This window comes from Musca domestica, unplaced genomic scaffold (genome assembly GCF_030504385.1).
Source record: "Musca domestica strain aabys unplaced genomic scaffold, Musca_domestica.polishedcontigs.V.1.1 302, whole genome shotgun sequence".
NCBI lineage: Eukaryota > Metazoa > Arthropoda > Insecta > Diptera > Muscidae > Musca > Musca domestica.
The window spans coordinates 79,144-101,123 of record NW_026712303.1 but is presented as its reverse complement, the minus strand read 5'-3'; the positions used below and the strand labels follow the sequence as shown (position 1 = coordinate 101,123).

Here is a 21,980-nt window from a genome sequence, read left to right as displayed (position 1 = left end):
CTAGCCGCTCTTTAAGGTGTTCCAGTCTTCTTAGATCCCAGATAAGGTAACTATGGTCATTCGGGTTTTACTGAAGAGGTTCCTAAATTTTCGCCGATTGAGAAAAATCATACATAGACGAAGATAATGAACAAGATCGCAAAAAATGGGTACGAACATTTCACACATGTACACGCAGAAAAATATATGTTAGAAATATGTTTGGATCCAAACATATATTTGTTTGGGACTGGTTGCAAACAAATATATTTTGGATGCAAACATAATTTGTTTCGGTGCAAACAAATATTTGTTTGCAACATTTTGTAACATAACTCAATTTTATTTGTTGGGTACCAACATATTTTATATGTTAGAACATATTTTTTATGGGTGCGGAGAGGATTTTTTTCAAAGAGCTAAACAACAGAGCTCTCGATTACTTTTGAGAAGTCTGTTTTTGCGTTGATGATGTGTTGGCTTGGTTGGCCGCACAACAAAGCAGAACCGAAACATTTTTTGCTCTCTTCCAAATATGACTGTAAATAGAAGTTGTATGTATGCATGAACATTAGTAAGAAGTAACGTCTCAGCAACAACTAGAAAATACACACCGCACAACAACAACAACGAAAAAACTTTTGCATGTTTTTTCGTTGCTGTTGTGCGGTGTGAATTTTCTAGTTGTTGCTGAGACGTTACTTCTTACTAATGTTCATGCATACATACATACATGCGTTTTTCGCATTAACACCGACATATATACAGAGGAGTCAATTTTTTGTGTGTTGTTGTTGTAACGTTTTCTTTCTCAAGTAGGCATTTTTTGGTGCATGGACAATAGAAAAGAAATAAACGTCTCAGCAACAGTTTCCATCCCTCTTGCCGCGCACACACCACACATAGTTCCATCAGCGATCGGCAGTGTTTGCTTGGTGAGAGCAAAAGAGCGTAACATTGGCGCGTGTCTCAAGTTGAGACGCGGCAAGAGGGATGGAAACTGTTGCTGAGACGTTTTTTTTCCTCTCTATTGTCCATGCACCAAAAAATGCCAACAACAACACACAAAGAGCTGTTTGGATGTTTTTTTTGTTGCTGAGACGTTGCTTCTTACTAATGTTCATGCATACATACATACATGCGTTTTTCGCATACACACCGATTTGCTTGATGAGAACAAAAGAGCGTAACATTTGCGCGTGTCTCATGTTGGCATTCTGGTTGTGTTCTTTTTATATTCTTTTTATTTGTTTGTGCCTTCGCGTCGTGTCACAAGTGTTGTAATAAATGTTGATACCAACTGTTTTGGGGGAAGACAAATTATTTGTCGAAGCGCCGGAGCCTTTAAATCTACAAAGCTTTATAAAAGCAGCCAAATTAGAGTTAAAAATTGATGCCTCAAGAAAAATAACAGCCTTAGTGTTTGGTGCAACCATTAAAGAAGACCAGTTTGAAAAGTAATTCATCAATATATGTCAACACCTACTTTTCATATTGAGTTGCAATTTGGAGGTAAGTACACTGGATTTACAGCCTGTTTCTTTATGTCGGAACAAAAAAAATTTCGTTTCAAAATAAAGAAACAGGCTGTTAATATTTTTTTCTTTTTTTAAATAATATATTCTTTTTTTAAATAATATATTTAATTTTCATTTAGACTCCGTTCGATCAGTGGCATCAGCATCGACAGTTAGTGGCACTCTATCGGAGTGTGAATCCGTAGGTGGTTTTGGGGATCTTACCCCAAAAACAAATGTTATTTCAACTTTAAAGACTGACATAGAGTCCATCAAGTCAATTCCGGCTGTCAACAAAATATGGAGAGTTATGGTGAATATTTCGAAGGCCCTTATTGACGAATGTCTAAAAGAAGACCCTAACAGATTGTAAGTATTTTACTTTATTGAAAAAATAGTGATTGTAATAAAAGGAAAAATAATAAATTAATAAATAAAATAATAACAAATATTAAGAATAATATTAATAATAATAAATTAAAAAATTAATATAAAATAAAAATTTTATGAAAACTGGCACGATATAAATTATAAACTTATTAACAAATGTTTATTTTATTTTATCAATAACAACAATATATTATTTATAAAATTAAAACATAATAAATTAATATTAGAAACATAAGATTAATTTAAGCATAATAAAATTGTAATAATTAATATAATATTAATATCAGTAATAAAAAATTGTTAAAAATAATAATATTAAAATAAAAATTCTAATTATAAAATATTAAAGAAAATAAAAAACTATGTTTCATTATAAATTATTTATTTTCTTTAATATTTTTATAATTAGAATTTTTATTTTAATATTATTATTTTTAACAATTTTTTATTACTGATATTAATATTATATTAATTATTACAATTAATTTTATATTATATATTATAATATGTATGAATTTCTTTTATGTTAAATAAAATGTGAATATCAAAAATTGATTTTAAAACTAGTTTGCATTATGGTTGAATTATATCTGCAGTAAGTATACAAATGGACCCAATCATAATTTATGTTTGCACCCCAATATATATTATGTTTGGGTCCAAACATAAATTATGTTTGCACCCGAACAAAAAATATGTTTGGACCCAAACATTAATTATGTTTGGACCCAAACATTAATTATGTTTGGACCCAAACATTAATTATGTTTGGACCCAAACATTAATTATGTTTGGACCCAAACATTAATTATGTTTGGACCCAAACATTAATTATGTTTGGACCCAAACATTAATTATGTTTGGACCCAAACATTAATTATGTTTGGACCCAAACATAATTTGTTTGCAGCACCCAAACATATGTTATGTTTGGGAATGTTTGCAAACATATATTTGTTTGCTGCAAAATATGTTTGGGACATATGTTAGAGAGGCTTATATTTTTTTGCGTGTATGAATGTGTGCATATATGTATGTTGGCAATCCTTTACATAGTTCGATGTCCATTGAAAAAGTTCGACGTCCATTCCAACATATCGTGACCACTTAATTTCCTTTCATACTATCAGATTTAATTCCTTCAGATTTTTCTGCAAAATCTTTCGTTCCCACAATTTTTGAACATAAAACCTTGTTTTATACGACAAGCTGCGACAGGCTGTCAATTTTTAATCAATACCTAATTGTTACTTGTTATGCTTAGTTAAATCTAGGTTCTAGTTCACTGAACATCATCATTACAATCAGCATACTAGGATAAAGTAATCCCTTTCTGTTATTGGTAATGCGAAGGAGAAAATATGAGCCCTTGCAAACATCTGCCCTTGTTCGGGGGCCATAAAATATCTCATAAAACGACTAGCGACTGAGCGCACCAATCAATTTCCATAATAAAATATTGATCTTTATGGTTCGTTCGGTCGTATGGCAATCTAGCCAACATTGTCACACACACAGAAGTTTTGTTCCGGCGGTGCATTCATTGGCGGTTCATTGTAGGGTGCAATAAACATTTCAGCAACACACTTAAACACTTGCATGACGATGACAACGGCGAAGCGTCGACAATGTTGTCAGTTGTTGCTGGCAGTGTTGCTATTCCATGTTGCCTTGTGAAACAGCTGCAAATGGGTATTCATTTTTTTTCTGTTTTTCCTTTCTTTGCAGTTGGTGATCGCAAAGTTGTCTATGTTTGCGACCTCATCGCCTTCTGTGGCCAGGAAGAAGTAACGAAAAAAAAACACTCCCCAAGAGGTAAGGTGTGCATCATCATCATGGCAAGTAAGCACGGCACCAGTCAGGCAATGTTTAAATACTCTAGAGGGCAAACGATTGACAGCATATGAGGCGTAAAGTCTCACTTCCTCTTTAAGTTTTTGTCTTTTTTTCTTTCTTTGGCCATAGGTGTCAGCATTGCCATCCAGCCAGCATACATGCAAACCGTATGTCTTTGGAATATTTTCTTATAAACGTTTTATAGGCAAACCTACATATTTGTAACCATGTGCCCTCTCCCCCAGTGTGTTCGTGTGTGTTTGCTGTGAAAAGTTTAGAATGCAGTTTCATTTTTTTTGCCTTGGCTTTTTCTTTCCTGTATTTCGTGTCGTCGTCATCATCGTCATCAGCGTAGTTTAATTTTTATCTTGTTTATGAAGTTGCAACAAGTTTTTAATGAGTTCACATGTTAATTATGTAAACTGTTTGTTTGAGTGAGCCTTGCTCGCTGCTGCTGCACGGCTTGCCTTTGGTGTATATGGTGGCATTAGGGAAGATCATCAAAGCTAATATAACAACAGGAACAACAACCAAAAAAACGAAACTACAGCAAATAATTTTTAATGAACAAGTCCATAAAATGCCAGCAAAATATTTTATTATCACAAAAGTTGTATACTTCTTTATTATGGGTGCGGCAGGGCTGCCAAGTTGGGTTTAGGGAGTCAAATATGGAAATAATGAAATCAATTCATTCCGAACATCCATCTGATGGCGACCTCTTGGTCTTCTAAAATGGACCACCCGTTAGTCGTCTATAGCGGAAGACCTTGTTGTCGTCTATAGCGGAAGACCTTGTTGTCGTCTATAGCAGAAGACCTTGTTGTCGTCTATAGCAGAAGACCTTGTGGTCTTCTATAGTAGAAGACCTTGTGGTCTCCTATAGCAGAAGACCTTGTGGCCTCCTTGTCTTCTATAGAAAAAGAAGACCTCGTGGTCCTCTATGGAAGAAGAAATACTCTTCTCGTCTTCTATGGAAGAAGTAGAACTCTTTTGGTCTTCTATAGAAGACCTCTTCTGCCATTCTATAGAAGAAGACCAATTCTGGTCTTCTAAAGGAAAATACCTATTCTGTTCTTTGAAGAATATCTTTTTCAGCCTTCTATCGATGAAGACATCTTACCATCTTCTTTCGAAGAAGACCTCTTACGGTATTCTATAACACAAAACCACGTAGTTTTCTATAGAAGAAGGTCTTTTATAACAAAAAACCCTGTAGTGTTCTATAGAAGAAGACCTATAAGACCCATGGTTTACTATGATAGAAGACCCTACGGTCGTCTATGGTAGAAGACCGTATGGTCCTTTATGGTATGGTCCTATGGTCTTCTATAGTAAAAGACCTTGGGGTCTTCTAAAGAAGAGGAGTTTTTTTTTTGGAAGATGACCTCTTGGTCTACTATCGAAGATGACCTCGTGGTCTTCTATGGAAGAAGACTCGTGGTCTTTTGTGGAAGAAGACCTCGTGGTCTTCTGTGAAAGAAGTATTCGTGGCTTTCAGTGGAAAAAGACCTCGCGGTCTTCAGTGAAAGAAGTCCTCGTGGTCTTCTGTGGAAGAAGACCTCGTGGTCTTCTGTCGAAGAAGACCTTGTGGTCTTCTGTCGAAGAAGACCTTGTGGTCTTCTGTGGAAGAAGACCTTGTGGTCTTCTGTGGAAGAAGACCTTGTGATCTTCTGAAGAAGAAGATCTTGTGGTTTTCTGTCGAAGAAGACCTTGTGGTCTTCTGTCGAAGAAGACCTTGTGGTCTTCTGTGGAAGAAGATCTTGTGGTCTTCTGTGGAAGAAGACCTTGTGGTCTTCTGTGGAAGAAGACCTTGTGGTCTTCTGTGGAAGAAGACCTTGTGATCTTCTGTGGAAGAAGACCTTGTGGTTTTCTGTGGAAGAAGACCTTGTGGTCTTCTGTGGAAGAAGAAGACCTTGTGGTCTTCTGTGGAAGAAGACCTTGTGGTCTTCTGTGGAAGAAGACCTTGTGGTCTTCTGCGGAAGAAGGCCTCGTGGTCTTCTGTAGAAGAAGACCTCGTGGACTTCTGTAGAAGAAGACCTCGTGGACTTCTTCTACAGAAGACCTCGTGGACTTCTGTGGAAGAAGACCTCGTGGACTTCTGTAGAAGAAGACCTCGTGGACTTCTGTAGAAGAAGACCTCGTGGACTTCTGTGGAAGATGACCTCGTAGTCTTCTGTGGAAGAAGACCTCGTGGTCTTCTGTGGAAGAAGACCTCGTAGTCTTCTGTGGAAGAAGACCTCGTGGTATTCCATAGTAGAAGACCTTCTTTTTTTCTTTACAAGAAGACATATTCTGCCCTTCTTAAGAGAAGAACTCTTCTTCTTAAGAGAAGATCTCCTCTTCCTGTTAAGAGAAACATCTTCTTCTTAAGAGAAGACCTCTTGTGTTCTTCTTACGAAAAGGTATTCTATTGAAGACATTTAGGTCTCTCTAGTAAAGTTTTGAAATATGTTTCTCTCTCGCTCTCTTATGTGTTCCCTATATTAATTTCCCCTCAATTTTATACTCAGAAAGGCCTTAAAGATTTTTTTCTCTGTTTTCATTTTGGTCACCCAGCCACAACTGTTGTGACATTCAATTTTAACTTTAATTTACTTTTATTTTTTTTATTGAAGCCAACCAACCAACCAACAGAAAAAAATCGTTACTCCTATTACAAATTTCTGGGGTTTCCATCTAAGTTTTCTTTTACTTTCAAATTTATTTTTGGTTTTTCCTTTTTTCTTTGCTTTGCTTTTCTTCTCTCTGACAGTAATGAGCGTTTGTCGTTCGTTCGTTCGTTCGTACGTTGAGTAGAGTAGTGTGTAATTAATTCCTAAAGAGTCTACTTACATAGAAATTTTGTAGACATATACAATTTGTGGTTTATTTCAATTAAAGGTCCAATTACTGAAGACAAAGCAGAAGTAGGGGAAAAAAGACAGCCCCAAAAAAAAAGGTACCGAAATCAGTTGTAACTAAAATGTGCGATGGTACGTGTGTTGGTAGGAAAAAAACCATCATCAGACACCTGATACATTTTACCTGGTTGGCATAATTTACTTTATACAAACACACACACACACTTAGACACATGCTCACTTTTATCAACCGAAGAAAAATGGGAAGAAGAAGAAACTCTATAACAATTAACAAACAGGATTTTTATATTAGGGTAAGGGGTGTAAATTAAAATTTGAAAGTTTATTCATTTTCTGCGGTTTGGGGTTAATAGTTTGCTAGGCTGAAAGTTCCCAGACTTGGGAAAGAGAAGAATCCTCCCAAGTTGAAAGGTAGGCGCTCTCCTTCCTCACTCATACACCCGAGGAATTTTTTAAGAGAATAAGAGAATGTGGTATGAAAAATTGGCATTAAATAATACTGTGATATTTTCAAATGCTAAATAGGATCGTAAGACCTCAAGAAAGATAGGAAAATATAAGGACAATCGGGATTCATATAGTCCATTATATATGTCAAGAAGTGCTGGTCACATAATTTCTACCACCTTCTTGAAAAGTTTCCAATCGAATTAAACAGCTCCCGAAGAAAAAACAATGTCTCACCCTAATAATGCTAAAATAAAGTAATAGTACGTTTATATATATGAGGGTTAACCCGCTGGATTTGGATTTAAATTGTCATATCCATTACTTTTACTTCAAATAAATCCTCTCAAAGTAGGTTAACCCTACAAAAAGTTCTAACGTAAACATGGCATAAGACTCTCATATATGTGTTTAGAAGATATATGTTTAGTAGGTTTTATGCATGATGATGCATCCATCCAACCCATCGACCAACCAACCAACCTTCCATCTATGCATGCATGCTTCTTGCATCCATCCATGTATCATCATTACCCAACATTATGACCATCATTACTTTTAGTTATTCAAAGAAACATTTTCAATGTGATTATTTTCTCTTTTGTGCCCCACCTGACCGGTCTTGGCCATCATTGTCATTATCATTTACCTAGACCGACTGCACCTCTCTCTCCGCTCTCTCTCTCTCTCAGGAGATTGGTTACTTGAAATGCGCTTTAACAATTTTAAATGCATTAAATGGGTCTATAAATCGAGAGTGTAACCAAAGAAGGAAGATTCTCTATCTGTCTGTTGTAGTTACAGTAGGTGATGGCTGATTGAGAGCAAAGGTTGCTGCATTGTCTGTATGTGGCCTTGTTTATATGTGTGTGTGTTTGTGTTTGTATGTAAATTGATAAAGCATGGAACTTGATGCATGCATCATGGGTCCATTACTGTAACATCCAGTTACAGAAATAGGCCATATATAAAATTTATGTGAATCGGTGTGTGTGTGTGTATGTGTAAAAGTGTGTTGTAGACATTGATACGAATACGATTTATGTACATCCTCCCTACATTTGTAAATGTAAGCTGGTATCTTACACAGGATAGGATTTTGAGGGATAGGGGCCTTAAATTATGTGTTCAAATTTAGATTTTTGGCAGCAAAATCTAGAAGGTCACAGTGTTCGTTTGAAAATGGAGTATATTGGTCCACATTTAGGTATAGCCCTTAATGATAAATGTACCACCAGATTCTCAGTATTTTGTAGATTTCCGCCTAAATTTCTTCCATGTATTTGGTACCTTTTCCTACACTTGTTGTACACTCTTCCAGAAAGACATTTTTTACACTAAAATTTAATATTCTACCGTTTTCCATTTTCCCAAAACGAAATTGTACCAAATTTTGTAACATTTGGTACAGTTGTTATACTTAGTTCACACTACCAAAACCACTTCCCTATATCAACCCTACTTCCTAAACTTGGGTTACTTAACGAATTTCTTACATTACCTTTATTCAAATTGAGTGCAATTGGGTACTTTGGTCACGCTTATTGCTTGGATTTCCATAAATCCTTTTGTTCATCAATTCTACACAACATCTAAGACAACCAATCCAAATTTTTAGCTCTATACCCTCCCTAAATACCAAATTTAATAACATTTAGTACTTTTCGTACGTTTTCTGAGATCTGAAAAGTGACCCTAATACCAAATTTCAGATTTTCAGCTCTATCCCTTGCTCATATACCAAATGTAGAACCATTTGGTATTTTCTTTTTAGTACACTCTAACAATTTCTCTGTTTTAATATTTTAAATTTCCAACTTCATCCATTCGTCCAGATCCAAATTGTACCAAATTTAGTAACATTTGGTACAGTTCTGTGTGCGCATTTTAAAAACCACTTGCTTATATCAGCTTTACTTTCCCAACTTAAATGTTTATATTTTAGCTCTATATTCACATAATATCAAATGGGTACCGTATATAGCATTTTAGTACACTTTTAGTTCGAATTTCAAAAAAAAAAAACCCTTACACCCCAAAAACGACCTTCATTCTAAATTTGCGATTTCAGCTCATTCCTTCCTAGTACGTTTTGGATTTATTGGTACGTTTTTCAAAATCCACCTCATTTTTCAGCTACACCTAACAAGTGACCTTCATTCCATATTTCAGGTTTCCAGCTCTATATCTTCATCATATACCAAATTTAGTACCATTTAGTACTTTTCGAACCCTTTTTGGTAAATATTTTAAAAACCACCTTCAATCTCCATCTTATACATTAACAGTGACACCAATTTCAAAATTTCAAATTTCCAGCTCCATAACTTCACTCAAATCCAAATTGTACCAAATTAAGTACTATTTAGTACTGTTCTTACACTTAGTACACATTTCGAAAACCAACTCCTTTTATCAAACCGAGTTCCCTAACTTAATAATTATACCAAATATCTTAATTTTGGCCCTACCCGTGCTCATAATAGCAAATGGTACCAAATATAGTACTTGTTCGTACTTCTACCACACTTTTAGTTCGAATTTCAAAAAAAAAAAAAAAAAAAAAAAATTAAAGCGTTTGTCCTACACCTCATCAGCGATCTTCATCCCAAATTTTCTATTCGTTTGACCAATACAATGGATCAAATTTTTGGCACCTTTTAGTAATTTTAATAACAAAGGGAATTAATAGAGTTCTACGTCCGCCTCTTGACACTAAGCTACCTCCTTACAATTTTCAGGAATACCAGCAAAGCCATTCTAATTTTATAAATAGTATTGCTAACACGACTTTCTTTTACATAAAGAATTCAAATCTTTATAACAAAACTTGGCAAAGTGGGTCATCCTTTGTGTAGGGTTAAGTCTATAAAAACTACCCTAACCCTTTCAGTGTCAATGAAAATTTTTGTCGAGATAAAAATCTGAAATTCCGTACTAATTTACTAAAATGTGCTCAGAAATTCGAAAACGAAACTAATAGAATAGAACTGCAATATTTTTAAATAGCGAACGTGTCTGTTATTAAAAAATATAAAAAATAACGGTCCGTAAGAAAAACAAAAAATGGCAAAGAAAGAGAGTACTTTTAAATGTCAAATATATTTGACAAAAACACTGAAAGGGCTAAACAAAGTTGTTTTTTGAACACCCCAAATATTTTTGTGGTTATGGTCCACAAACTGAATCCAATCAAAGCCACTTGGAGTTCTCGACACGATATATTTGATGTTACCCACAGTAATTTTAATGTGATTTTCGTTGAATTCGAAAATAAGTGCCAAATTTGCCAAGTTTTTTTATGTACCAAAACATATGATATTTTTCATGATATATATTATAATGAAATTTGATCTAGAATATTTCTTTCTTTGACAGCTTGCCCTAAAAATGATGTATAAAGGCAGATTTTGACTTGGTTTGAAAACGTGTTAAATTAATAGTAAAAAAGCAAAGTTAATTTTTTTTATTTTTAGTACATAAATTTTGAATGTAATTTTCATAAAAACTATTGTACCTAGGTATATAGTTTATACTGAGATTTATAATGTGTAGAACATTTCTTCCTTTGACAGCTTCTCCAAAAATGAAGGGTAAAGGGAGATTTTGACTTGGATTGAAAATGGGTTAAATTAACATTAAAAAGCCAAATACGTACTTTCACTTCTGGTACATGAATTGCGAATATAATTTTCTTAAAAACCATTGTACCTGGATATATGATTTGCCTCGAGATTTATAATGAAATCATGTGTAGAATGTTTCTTCCTTTGACAGCTTCCCAAAAAATGAAGTAAAAAGGCAGATTTTGATTTGGATTGGAAATATGTTAAATAAACAGTAAAAAAAGCAAAGTTAAAGTTTTCATTTTTAGTACATAAATTTCGAATGTAATTTTCTTTAAAACCATTGTACTTGGATATATGATTTGCCCTGAGTTCTTTAATGAAATTTTGTGTAGAATATTTCTTCCTTTGACAGCTTTCCAAAAAATTAAGTATAAAGGGAGATTTTGGTTTGGATTGGAAACGGGTTAAATTAACATTAAAAAAAGTAAACACAAATTTTTTTTAGTACATACATATTGAATGTGATTTTCACACAAACTACTGTACCTAGATATCTGGTTTATTTCAACATGTTTAGTGAATTTTTCTGTAGAATATTTTTTCTTTTAACATCTTCTGCCTAAAATGAAATTTTATGTTACTTTCAGGCGTCAACTCGAAAAAGGTTGACTTAAATATGGTCAGACAAAAATTAGAAAATATTTTCGCCTTTTTGGCATTATTGATGTAAATATTTTCTTGATATATTCTGGACATAAGTATATCTGTTCCAGGGTGACCTATAGTGAAATTTAATGACGAATATTATGACATCTTTGACATCCTCCTTTTACAATAGTGCTTAGTAGGAGGTTTTGGTAAAACTCGCATAAATTCACTAACTCTAAAATGCGTTTAGTTAATACATATGAATTTCTGGCATTTAGTTTATAGTTTTGACATCTTCTAGGACCCGCAACAGAATTTCATGACAAATAATTTTGTAGAATATTTTGATTTGCTCCGATCCCATTTAAATGGAGTTTTTAGAGATATATTAAAAAAGGCCCAAAAAGACCCCTTTGATGACTCGCTTGAGGATTAAAATTTGCCAACAAAATAATAATTGTATTATTATCAATAATATTACTGATATTACTGAAAACTTTAATGACATTTTAATTTTGAAAGATCCAGTTAAGGCCCTTGTGTAAAAGTCGCCTTATTAATCTAACTCTTTGCTGAACTTTAATATAATGTTTTTTCTTCCTCTTTTTTTATTTTTTCTTGTTTTTGTTGTTATTGTATCTATGCAAATGTTCACCTAGAATGCACACATTCGCAAACACTATTCTATTCCCCCAGATCTCTTTGATATGGTGTTCTTGGTAAAATGTACTTTGCACCTGTCCTGTCCTGTCCTGACTATCAACCCATAAACATTTTGAAATGCTTTGTAAACAAAACTAAAGTAAAATTCTTGTATTTTTCACATTTTTTTTGTTTCAAACACAATACTCACTTCATTGTATGTGCGTGCAAAGGGCATTTGTATCCCTAATATTTGTGTACGACAAAAAAAAAAAAAAAAAAACACTGGCAGACCAATGGATGGAATGATAGTAAGGTTTGCAAAATTTGTAATGACTTTTAGGGTACATTGTCTCAATTTGAGAAAGTTTCTCCAGTTTCAATGGGACTTAATCTGCTTTGTTATAATTCTGGTGTTTTTTTTTTTCTTTTGCAAAATTATTGATAAATGTATGCGTGTATACTTACATTTTTGTATTTTTTTTCTCTCTGTGAGAAATTTTTCTGCAAAAATTCAAGGGAAATTTATAATCTGAAAGGAAAGAAAACAAATAGGAAAATTTAGTTATTTAAGTGTTAATATTTTAAATCCATAAAATGAAATCAGGAAGGATAACGGCATTAAAAACTACAAACAGGACACACACGCACACCCATACACAATTAGAGAAAATTATGAGCCAAGGCAGAACAATAGTGTCCCTAATGCCATAAACCTTTTAAATTTTAATCCACCAGATTAACCAGTTTTTGCCGAAAATGCTAGCCTTTGTTTATGGCATAGATTAAAGATTAGCCTATCATCATTGGTGCAGCTGAGGGTGTTTTTGTTGGTGTTGTTGTTTAAATTCTCATACAGGTGTTTTTTGGCAATGGAATTTTTCTCTGAATACCGTTGTTTGAATGGATTATTTGTTTCTACAAAAATTTTTTGCTTGCAGACATCGACTGATTTTTATTGTATAGATAAATTTGTTTTCAAAATAGTTTTCATTGTAAAAACATACAAAAAGGATGAGTTGTCTTTGCATATTGATTGAAATATTAGGAAAACATTTTTTCCGATTTTTTTTTTCATTTAAAAAATAATCTTTTATTCTATAGTGAACCATATGAAAATCCAGATTTGGCAGATTAAGAATTATAGGCGCTCAAATTTCCAAAAAATGGGAGAATACCATGAAAAAGGTTTGCTTTGAATTGAAAGATTATTTATTTATGTATTCAATATAAAATTTTAATAGTTCAGGGAAAACCAATCAGATTTGGTAGATTAGGGATAACAACAGCCAATCTGGGTGGTATTCGTTTAGTGGATCAAAATACAGGGTTGCCCATATTCGACGGACCTTTGGGCCCTTTGGGCCCATTCCAATCGACGAGGCTTGTCCGCAGGCCACATTCTTTGCGTCAATTGAATTTTGTACGGGAACAAATGCAAATCAATGCGAATACTCCGTTGTAAAGTGGACCGAGCCATGCCCAACTGCTGAGAAAGGCGTTTTTGGGATGTTCTTGGGGACTTCTCAACACTGGCTCGTACGGCAGCGATATTCTCGGCCGATCGCCTTGGTCGACTTTTATATGGCTTCTTCGGATTAGAAAGAGCCTTACCAGTCGAAGATTTTTCGTATAAAGGCTTAATGGTGTTCTTAGAAGGCGCACTTCTAACATTTTTTAATGTTTTAAAAGCACGTTGAGTTATCACAATTGACTTCTTCTGTTGAATGTAAATTTCAGAGCGCTCGCGTGGCACGTATTGGTTCATGGTAAAAATCTGCTTGGACTGACGCTTTAAACGCGGTATGTCATTAAGCGATGTGACATCTCTGTTAAAAGTTATGGCGTTGCCAGATGGGTCCGTCGAATATGGGCAAGCCTGTACCAAAAGGATTTTGGGTTCCCAGGCCAAACTTTTTAGGGCCTATTTTATACATAGCCTTGCTCATACACAAAGGGTCTCAAATGCTTTGCTATATGCTTCCCAAAATTTATGATAGAACTTTAACATTTTTTACAGGAATGTGGGTCACATCTTGAGAACTTGAAATGTACCGTTATGTGGGGACTGTACCAAAATATATACTTTTTGTTTAGTTTTTTCTGTAAGATGGTTTTCTACCCCCAAAATAGCCTAATTACAAATGTTTACCCAAATCGATCAGGAAATGTGATCAAGACCCTCGAAATAGGTAAATTCAGAAAGCACCTTGATGTGGTCGGTACTCTAAAACTTTGACCAACATTGAAAATATTTTGCGAAGAGGTTTTCTGCCTTGTTAAGAACCAATATGCCAACTAAGAGTCAAATCAATTGAAAATTGTGGCAAAGACCCCGGTGAAATTAGAAAAATATGGTTGAAATGAGAAAAAAAATACTTTAAATCGGGGTATACCCTTACATGGGGGTTATACCAAAACATGATCCATATTTTGTATAAATAATATTGCGAAAATATTGCGAAGCATAGAGGAAAATATTTGAGACCCTTTGGATAAGGAGATGTAAACAGATTTGACCGGAGAACCCACAACACTTTTGGAATTTTGATCTACTAATCGAATACTATCCTTCCCCTTAGAATTTCCACCCAACAGACCATGACACGAAATTGGCGCCCAATGTTATTTGTTCTCAATTGTCCATATTTCAGATTGTCCATATGATTTTTCAATTTGCTAAAAATGTTTGTAATTATGGTGAAGATGAAAGTTCCTGAAGAAAGTAATAGGAACCTCTAGGAAACTTTTCTCCGAAATCATGTTAATTGTTCTTTGCTGGGCAGGTAGGAATTCGGTATTTAAAATCTGAAAAAAAAATACTGTCACTTTTACACCCTATGTTTTATATTGTTCCTCGATTTCAAATGTAATATTGAGTGTAATACAATTTTCGAAGATCAGCCAAAAGGCTACCTCCTACCTTTGGACTTTTATATAGCATTACCCTAAATTAAAAAGATATTTTTAGACATGCCTAGATGTTGTTAAGAAGTAAAAAGCCCTGTATTTGGTATTATGTGAACGCATATAGCTAAAATGGATTCATAAGGAGGTGCTTTTTGAAATGTGTGCTTAGTGTAAGAACTTTTGTAAGTAGCACTAAATTTGGTACAATTTGAATTAGGGTGAACGGATGGAGATGGAAATTTGAAATATTGATATTGGGGTCTCTGTACAGGATTGATATTTGAAGGTGTTTTTGGAAATATGTACCAAAAAGTTCGATAAGCACTAAAAGATATTGAATTGGGTATTTAGGGAAGAAGGGATAGAACTGAAAATCTGAAACCCTTTAATGTTTAAGATTGAGTTTTTAAGGTTGATTTGGAAATAAGTATGGAAAGTTCGAAAATACTAAATGATACTAGATTGGGGATATAACATTTCAAAATTTTGGTATAAGGGTCATTTATTGTAAGGTGGGGTTGACGTACCAAAAAGTACGAAAATTACTTATTTGTATTAAATTTGGTATTTAAGGAAGGGAAATTTGAAAATTGAAATGAGAGTCTTTGATGTTGCGTAGGATTGGGTTTCAGGAATGGATGCTGATAAACAAAATTATAAGTGCACTAAATTTGGATGAGGGTAAGGTAAGAAATTTCGGGATTTAAAAAATGCGTATTAAATAAAAAACTGAAATGAATGGTACAAAATTTAGTACAATTTGTTTTTGGATAAAGGAAACTTTTAGCATTGAAAAAGGTCTTTATCACAATTATATAAAAAACAATAAATGGTACTAAATTCGGTATTTAGGGGAGAGTTAGAGCTGGAAATCTGAAAGGGTTTTTGATGTTGTGCGGGATTGATGAACCAAATATATGGAAATTAGGAGGTGGTTTTGGAAATGTGTATGTGCTAAATTTTCGTGTTGAGTGAATGGGAAAAGTTGGGAAGGCGCAATATAGTATTGAAATGTGTACAACAAGTGTACGAAATGTCCTAAACGGTACTTAATTTAGCATATTGCATGAGAATAGAAGTGGTACTATGTATTTTGGTATCAGAATATCTATGAATAAGATGCGTTTATATATGAAGTCGAATTTGGACGTTCCAACTGTAACTTGAGATATGGATTTTGGTTATTTTTAAGGTTTGGACCCACTTTTCAATTAAACCAGCTGTTATTTCAAGTTTGCTGTGGGCAGATTTGCTCCTCTAAAAAATATAAAAATGTTTGGACAAAATCAAATTGTCCCTTCGAATCTCGGACAGCCATTGTAAAAAACCTGAGAAGTCTGGTATTAAAAATGGAATAAATCGCTCCAATTTGCAATCAAACCAGCCGTTATTTGATGTTTGAGTCCTCAGTATTTCCCCTCTCATAAAATATCCAAAGTAGATACACTTATTGGCGTTTTGAATCCTGGATTTTCAATTTGGACTAAATTTCCAATGTTTGGATCAAATCAAATTGCGCCTTCGAATTTCGAACAGTTATTGTTAAAACTTCTGAAATGTCTGGTATTGAAAATAGTAAATATTGGTTGAATTTCCCAATTATAAAATGTACTGTTCAAAGTAGACTGATTTACCTTCCCACAAAAATATTCAAAGAAATTTCACTTTTTTGTGTTTTTCGGCCATGTAACAAACTGTTATTTAACATTTGGAGATCTTGGTCGATAGGTTAACTCCTCCAGAAAGCTATTCAATATAGGTATGGGATAACGGAACTGTTGTCCAGCTCGTTCGTAATGTTTAGTTAACCTTAATTTGACTCCAAAATTACAAAGACACAATTTTTGCAGATTGAACTTCAAATATTTACAATTTTTACATCTAATAAGGGACAAACATTTATCTTGTCTTTTCAGCCATTCAGTTACATGATAACTAAAAAAATAACTATAACTCTCTTATATCATTTTATATAATATTTCAAAAGTCAAAACATTTATTTCTGACAAAAAAAATGATTAATATGCTAAGAAAATAATTTCTCTTGTATTCTGGAATTTTGATTTATTTTGTTGTTTATATTGAAATTATCTTCAATTTTCCACCCTCCTCTCCAAAAAAAAAAAAAAAGAAAAAACTGGCATCAACAAATGCCACATACATAAATGAGCCTTCCACTTTTTGTGTAGTTTAGAAATAATTAGCCATACATTATTTATGGATCGGTATATTCAAGTTATTATTTATTTTTAGAGAAAAAATTGAATAATAACAACAACAAGAATACGGTTATTTGAAACCGTACCTAAACACACCGACCGACATGCCTACATATAAACACGTGAGGTTGGGTTTTTTTTAAGAATTTTGTCTGGCTTTTATTATTTTTTTCTGCCTTTGCTATTGTCTGTCCATATTTCATTTTTGTTTCGTTACTTTTGCTCCTTTTTATATTTGGTTGGTCTCCTTGTTTTCCTGCTGCCTGGCTGCCTGCTGTTATGCCATAGCGCACACAATACAAAAGACCAGAAATTTGATACAAAACATATGTTGATGTCCTGGTTGTATCCTTTGGTATGTATGAAACAAAAAAAAAAAAAAAAAAACAGCAACAACAAAAATTAAATAAAATGACTGGCCCCGGAATGATGGACAGAAAAATTGCATGCATATTTATGTGGCTTCAGGGTATGTTTTTTTTTGTTTTTGTTTTGGATGTAGTCACCAATATATACACAAACGTATATATACTTACATATACACACGTTACATACATTTGTAGCTCTCTTGTAATAAAGATTATTTGAAAAATTTTCTCATATTTTTTCAAGTTATTTTACTTGGTCTTCGTCCTTCAATTTACTTGTTTATTCCTTGTGAAAATAAAACAAAATTTAGTTGTTTTATATTAATGGAGTTTTTTTTTCTACTTTGGAGCAAAACTCCTTTTGCATAGGGGAAATAATTGCATGGGAAAATTAGTTCTCTGACATACTGCAACTTGTTTTTTAACCAAGCTTGAAGTTATTATGGTTTGCAAGCAAATAGCGCAACAAATTAATCGTCTACTTAGAAAATTGAAAGCCGTCAACTCCTAGGTCATCCGGAAAGGCAATTTTTTTTTTTTTTTTTTTTTTTTTTTTTTTTTTGTTAATAACCTGAGAAGAATCCCATGGAGACAACAACTTACACCGATGTAGAAAGAAAATAGACTCAAGAGAGCTAAAGAGTTGCTTCGCTTGGCCGAAAGTGTTGAACTGCCGAATTTGGGTTTTATCCCATGAGAAAACATTCGTTGTCCAGCAGTTTGTAAACAAACATAATGATCGTGTTTACTTGCCAAAGAGGTCAGCTGAAAATGTGTACCTTCGGTTGGCCACCAGAACTCAAGCGCCGGTCATGGTGATGGTGTGGGCCGTCATAACAGCCGATGGTCGCTCTCCGCTCGTAGAAATCGACCATGGCATCAGAATAAATGCCGAATATTATCGCGAAAATATTTTGGAGGGTGTATTAAAGCCTTGGACACGCAAACATTTTGGCCGCAGACCAAAGACCAAAAGTACTCAACTCCATCGCACTCAGCATGCGCCACCCAAGAATGGTTACAAAATGAGGTTCCTCACTACATTTCCAGCGCACAATGGCCACCAAAATCTACGGATACCAATCTGTTGAACTATTGTCTGGAGTATTCTGGAGTATAGAAGACCTGGAGGTCTTCTCATAGAGAAAAAAGACCTGGAGATCTTCTCATAGAAGACCTGGAAGTCTTCTCATACATGACCTGTAAATCTTCTCATAAAACACCTGGAGATCTTCTCATAGAAGACCTGGCCTAACCATAAAGTAAAGTATCATTTAATATTTTTTCGTATATCTAAATTCACTTTCTTGTCTTAACGTCTCACAGTCACAGTGATCTCTAGTTTTTCTCCTCCACTCCACTAAATAAATACTTTTCCTACAAATTTCATTCGGAATTTCCAAATTCGACTACAGCTCTATTCCTTCTCTAAATACCAAATTTAATGCAATTTAGTACTTTTGGGACCTCTTACGTCTTATACGAAATATGGTACTATTTAGTATTTTTCGAACTTTATAGTACATATTTCTAAAACCATAGACTTTAAAATCTTAACCAACAGAAGAGTCCCAAATATCAATTCCTAAATTGTACCAAATGTAGTAACATTTATTTATTTTACTTTTTTTTCTTTTTTTGGTACCTATTACGAATACAAGACGAGAAGATCTTCTCATAGAAGACGAGAAACTCTTCTCATAGATATGAGAAGGTTTTTTCATAGAAGATTAGAAACTTTTCTCATAGAAGACGAGAAGCTCTTCTCATATAAGACGAGAAGCTATTCTCATAGAAAACGAGAAAATCTTGTCAATCCAACCAATTTTTATGAAATAACATAATACTAAAAAATAATAATAAATAAATAAATAAATAAATAAATAATAATAATATTATTATTATTATTATTATTATTATTATTATTATTATTATTATTATTATTATTATTATTATTATTATTATAATAATAATAATATTATTATTATTATTATTATAATAATAATAATATTATTATTATTATTATTATTATTATTATTATTATTATTATTATTATTATTATTATTATTATTATTATTATTATTATTATTATTATTATTAATACAAATTTTTTATTTGATTTTTTAAAGCTGTTGATCTCATGAGAAAATTTTAAACCAGGAATAACTGTTGCAGCCATTGTCTAAAAATAACTATTTCCGTTCTTGACCATATCCCCTTACTTACCAATTTCAAAGACCACCAAAGTAAAATCCCTACTGTTTTACACCAATCCTATCGCAGAGAAACATCCCTAGACTAATGTTACTGGTTAACACCCATTTTGCAAGACCATAGGCACAGCATGTAGCTGGCACAAGGAGAAGAAAAAGATTCACATTAACATCTTCGAGGAAAAACACCAATATTCCAGGCAGTCCATCAGCCAGTCAGTTGGTAGGTAGCTGGGTGAAGATGAAGGCCACCCTACTACAGTGTGCCTATTGCCATTAACTCTGCACAAGCGGTAGCTTTTAATCCCTAGACCTAAACGACACTTTTGTGGTTGACCTTGTTCATCATGTGAAGTAATGAATGCCAAACGGCATTGATGCGCCTTATGAAGAAGTTGATGTTTCTGATGATGCCGAGGTTAAAAATGACACACACGATGACTAAGACAAACTGGACATCTTGTGTCGTCCGCCCCTATGGAAAAATCAAGGTTGCCTTACTTTAAGTGCAAAATGACCTCGTCTCGTTCATATTCTCATTATTGGAATGTGTAGAAGATTTTCATATCTTTTTGTTTTTCGGGTTGAATGCGGGAATATTATTTAGATAAAGTGACAATTTCTTGGTAAAGGGCTTTTCTTTGTTCTTGTTCTCAGGGGTTTTTTTTCTTGTAGCTGTTCTGAAAACAGGAGGCGTCTTGGGAATTTACTTAAGTGAGTGCGAGAGCGTGTTGTTGTGTCTTGTATTAAAGTAATTTCTGTGATGGAACATTTTGTGACATCTTGTTCTTTTGACTTTTCTTCTTCTTTCCCTCTTGGCAAATGATTTTTGCCAAATGTGTATTTTGCAGAACATAAGGTTACTAGGTTTCGTGGAAAAAATGTATTTTGTCTCTTTTTGTGTTATTTGGTTTCTCAAAAAATGCTTTCATTCGCTTGCTTTTAGCAAATTCTTTTATATAATAGATTTCTAAGTAAAAGTGATTTTATTTTACTCTTCCGATGAAGCAGTTTTCGTTTCACAAATTCCTGTGAGACTTAAAAGAGAGCAACTGAATTGAATGTATTTTAAGTAGCATTCATGAAAATAACTTGGAATTGTTTGTTCAAATTTAATGGAAAAATTTAACCAACAAAATGTCTTTTATGCCAGATGACGAATAATGAATTTCGTTTTCGTTTTTAGGCCAAGACTTCGTGGAAGCCTTGTCAGATTTTTTTTTTTTTTTAAATATTTTCCTAATCAATAAAGGAACTATTAAAATTATAAAAATGAGATATAAAATTAAACAAAGAGTATTAAATTGCCAATTGCCTTAAGTTACGAGGAATATCCAGACCAAGAATAATTGAAATATGAATAATAAAATATATAATAATATAATCATACTAATCCTAATAATAATAATATAATAATAAGAATAATAATATAATAATAATAATAATAATAATAATAATAATAATACAAATAATAATAATAATAATCATAATACAATAATAATAATAATAATAATAATAATAATAATAATAATATAATAATAATAATAATAATACTAATAATATAATATAATAATAATAATAATATGATAATGATAATAATAATAATACTAATAATAATAATAATATAATAATAATAATAATAATAATAATATAATAATAATAATAATAATATAATAATAATAATAATATAATCAATAATAATAATAATAATAATCATAATAATAATAATAATAATAATAATAATAATAATAATACTAATAATACTAATAATAATAATAATAATAATAATAATAATAATAATAATAATAATACTAATAATAATAATAATAATAATAATAATAATAATATATAATAATAATAATCATAATAATAATAATAATAATAATAATAATAATAATAATAATAATATAATAATAATAATTACAATAATATAAAAAAAAATGTTTTTCTTTTTAGAAATTAGTATTGTAGTCCTTTCTAAAATACCTACTGCCGTACTTCACCACATCCTCTCACTTATAAAATATTTGGGCACTATAATTGGGGTTCTGTATAATTTTTACAATTTTTTAAAGGGTGTAGGAAGGGTTTTTTTTCACGCTTTCCAAAAACTGTACTTGGTCACCCTCATAGCAGAATTCATAAGTTCAGCTGTATTCCTAAACATATATCAAATTTAGTATTATTTAGTACTTTTCGTATATGTTATGTTACGAGTTTCCTAACCTCTATATCAAATTTAGAACCATTTAATAAATATTTTTCGTACAAATTACATTGGGAATTTTCAAATTCGACTTCAGCTCTATTCCTTCTCTAAATACCAAATTTTATGTAATTTAGTCCGTTTTTGTACGTCTTACGTCTTAAATTGACCC

The 21,980-nt window shown here is 32.6% G+C and overlaps 1 protein-coding gene and 1 long non-coding RNA gene across 2 annotated transcripts in view; one reads left to right on the top strand and one right to left on the bottom strand.

Moving 5' to 3' along the window:
* LOC131803534 (AF4/FMR2 family member lilli-like) overlaps positions 1–21,980 on the bottom strand; it is a 73,711-nt gene that overhangs the window by 41,661 nt on the left and 10,070 nt on the right. The window contains exon 2 of the mRNA XM_059124882.1: positions 12,361–12,424. The gene's annotated coding sequence lies outside the window, so the exon portion shown is untranslated. The remainder of the gene's footprint in view (positions 1–12,360; positions 12,425–21,980) is intronic.
* Positions 1,223–1,908, top strand: LOC131803535 (uncharacterized). The gene is made up of 2 exons (XR_009342640.1): positions 1,223–1,491; positions 1,637–1,908. It is a non-coding gene; the product is annotated as an uncharacterized LOC131803535 (long non-coding RNA).